General features: G+C 34.9%; 1 pseudogene across 1 annotated transcript; it reads left to right on the forward strand.

Moving 5' to 3' along the window:
- The first annotated feature begins 536 nt into the window (after positions 1–536).
- LOC149547614 (shikimate O-hydroxycinnamoyltransferase-like) lies at positions 537–3,065 on the forward strand (annotated as a pseudogene). Its single transcript, XR_016354411.1, has 2 exons — positions 537–981; positions 2,146–3,065. The product of XR_016354411.1 is annotated as a shikimate O-hydroxycinnamoyltransferase-like (transcript).
- The last annotated feature ends 406 nt before the right edge of the window (positions 3,066–3,471 follow it).

Consider the following 3,471-nt stretch of genomic DNA (forward strand, 5'->3'; position numbering starts at 1 on the left):
GTTAGCAAGGGCGCAGTGTTAGCGTGGGGATAGCAGTGGGGAATATCAGCGGGAGAAATTAGGAGGTTGTTGGAGTTCTGCCAGTGAGAGGCAAGGAATTTTGTATCTCTTGATTTGCTGAAGTTTAATATAATTCCTCATCTGTAGAACTGGTTTTCCCTTAGGGGCTTTTCCAGGAACAATTTGTCCGAAAATATTGTGTTCATTGTATTGTTCATTTTTTTCCGTATTTTAAAAGTGAAGTTGCAGTTGTGTTATTTTTCAATATTAGCTGGGAATTTGTTTTTAGTAGTTTAATAATCGTTTATGATAAGAGATTAATAATCAGTGACTGCAATAATTAGATTTTGCAATAGTTAGAAAAATGAACTAAGTAAATGTTACTTTACATTAAATGTCCTACCTTTTAACTGCCAGTCATAAGAGCAACTAACAGTCAAGAAAGAAAGAGTTAAACAAGCATAAGTGTATTAAAATAATTGGAAACTTTTTTGGTATAAATAAATAGTGAAACCTATCGTTTTGCATCACTGCGAAATCATTCCTCTTTCGAAATCAGAAGATACAAAAGAAATGGATGTAACCATAACAAATTCAGTGCTTGTTCGGCTTGCAGGAGATACTCCGAGTGAGGAGATCTGGTTGTCAAATGTTGATCTGTTTGCTCGAAAATTCTACGCACGCACCGCATACATGTATGGGTCAATTGAAGATTCTGATGTCTGCGTCTGCCAAAGATTGTGAGAGGCCCTTGCCAAGGTTTTAGTGTATTTCTATCCATTGGCTGGCAGACTCATGAATGACAGCAGCAGAGAGTTCGTTATCAACTGCAACAGCGAAGGTGTATTGTTTGTGGAAGCAGTCACAAACTCGGCTATTGAGGAGATGGGAGATTTCTCTTCCATTTCACAGCTGCCATGTTTAGCACCCACCATCGACCCCACACAGAGCATGACATCACTCCCAGTGTTGCTTGTTCAGGTACCCACTCTCATTTTATATATGTTTAATTTAAAAATTTTGGATTTTTACAAATTTTGGTTTAGTCAAATCAATGTTTTGCAAATCTTCATTCCAATTTTTGGGATTTTACTTGAATCGTTTGTTTCACTTGGAATATGTGTGTGAAGACACATTTCTATGCGTAAGCTTGGAGTTGTAGGCAAATTTCAAAAAGCAGTCCAATATATTGTTTTTACACTCCTTAAAAAACATAACAGGATTTTGATTTTTCATTCCTACTTGCTAATAGGAAGTTGGAAAACTTGGTTTTGAGGCAAAATTGAAAATCCAATATGCTAATTTCATTTTGCCAATTTTGAAACAAACGAAAAAAAAATTCAAATCTAGATTTTGAAAAAGCCAATTCCTATCATCTTCTGGAAACCAAACGGACCCTTATTAGAAATTTAAGATTTCTATAGTCTAATTATATATAGATTACGAGTTTTTGGATTCGATAATATTGATTAATGTATCTTTAGCATTCACATTTCACATCACAACTTGGTGATCCATCATTTTTAATTCACATGCTTATATCTCTCGCTCTCTTTCATGATCGGAAATATGGATGCTAAAACTACATACACAATATTGTCCAAAATCCTATTGAAACTATGAATTGTTATGGGTTTAACAAGGCTTAAAGGTGGCATTTGATCTAAGAGTCGACTAACCTTGTTTTAGTTCCTGTATTTTCTAATTGAGCAGATCTATTCTGAAGGATATAAAATCATTCATTGAAATAAATTTTTGGCCCAGTATCTAATGCACTTGATGGTGGGCCCTTTTGGCTGCGGGAATAGGAATAGCTAGAATAGAAATTGAGGGTACATATTCCTATTCTCTGTTTGGTTCAACTAGAATTTGATGGGGAATTCGTGGATTCAAAAATTTATATTTTCTGAAATAAATAAAATTGGAATAGGAATATGTATTCCAATTCAACTTATTTGGGTGGAATTCGAAAGCCTCATTTTTGGACCAAAATTAGAATGCGTATTCCTATTTAATTCATATTCCAATTCCGATTTGGTGCATCCAAACAAAGAATTCAAAATTTTAAAAATTTACCTATGCCTACTCCACTTGTATTCCCGTTACCAAATGGACCCTCATCATGAATACGTGTTTTAATTGCAGGTGACTAGGTTCAGATGTGGAGGGGTTTCCATAGGAGTGACAATCAATCATATAATTGCAGATGGGAAGTCCTTACATTTTGTAAATTCATGGTGTGAAATGGCTCGTGGGTTAGATGTGCTGATGCTTCCATATTTTGACCATACTTTGCTCCAAGCACGAAATCCTCCTAAGTCTTTCTTTCCTCATTTAGAGTGTCAACCTTTTCCAACACTTCTCCACAGAGAGGGAGAAGATGGAGATTTTCCAATTTCATTCAAACGGTTTAGGCTTACAAAGAACAATTAAACTGCCTAAAGGAAAAGGCTAGGGAGAATTCAAGCTGTGAGAAGGCTGTTACAACATTCATAGCACTGTCAGCCCACATCTGGAAATGCGCTTGCATTTCTGGAAATCTACTTAAACAACAAGAAACCCAATTATACATTCCTGTATGTGGACGCGACCGAATGCGTCCCATGTTACCTCGTGGATATTTTGGTAATGCTATATTTCATATATCTCCTTTTGATATTTCAGAAAGAATAGTGACCCAGCCGATTTCATACATTTCTGACAAAATACAAGAGGGGGTAAGCAAGATGGATGACCAATACATTCGCTCTCAGTTAGATTATTCGGAATTAAATCCTAATTTAAGGATCGAAAGTACGAGACCTGTAATATCATATCCTAACATGGTTATCAACACTTGGGCTCATTTACCTGTATATGAGGCGAATTTTGGCTGGGGAAAGCCTTTATTCATGGGAATAGCATCAAATGTAGCAGAAGGGTTTTGTTGTATTAAGCCCAACTCTGAAGATAATGGAGGCCTAATAATCGAGATGACATTCCGAAGTGATCGTATGGATCGATTTGGAAGATTACTTTATGAATTCTAGATATAAATTGTATCACGAGTTATTATTTAGAGAGTTCATTGTTGTTGCCGTTAGTTTCGAAACGTACGAAAAATATTTGTGAAGAGTCCCATTTTCTGTAAGTATCGTGACTGCTGTCAGGCTTTGAGATGATTCTGTTAATCTTTTTATTATGTTGACATTTAACTCTAAGAGGGCATCTATGGAGTATGAGATTCGCGGTATGGAAAGATGGTTTTAGAAGATTGTCGAATTACAGGTAGTGTTGTATTTAGACCAACCTTTGATAAGATTGACATTTGTTAGTTTAAAATAAAAAGCTCTTTCCATTATTATACTTGTATTAAGAATTTTATTGAATTTTTAAATACAAAACAATCAATTATTTATAAATTCAAATCTTTTAACTATGAAAGAATCAATAAATTATAGAAATATGCACTAAAGTACTTCAAATAGATAC

Source organism: Cupressus sempervirens, chromosome 7 (assembly GCF_028749045.1).
Source record: "Cupressus sempervirens isolate cs-2001-9-10 chromosome 7, ASM2874904v1, whole genome shotgun sequence".
Taxonomy (NCBI): Eukaryota; Viridiplantae; Streptophyta; class Pinopsida; order Cupressales; family Cupressaceae; genus Cupressus; species Cupressus sempervirens.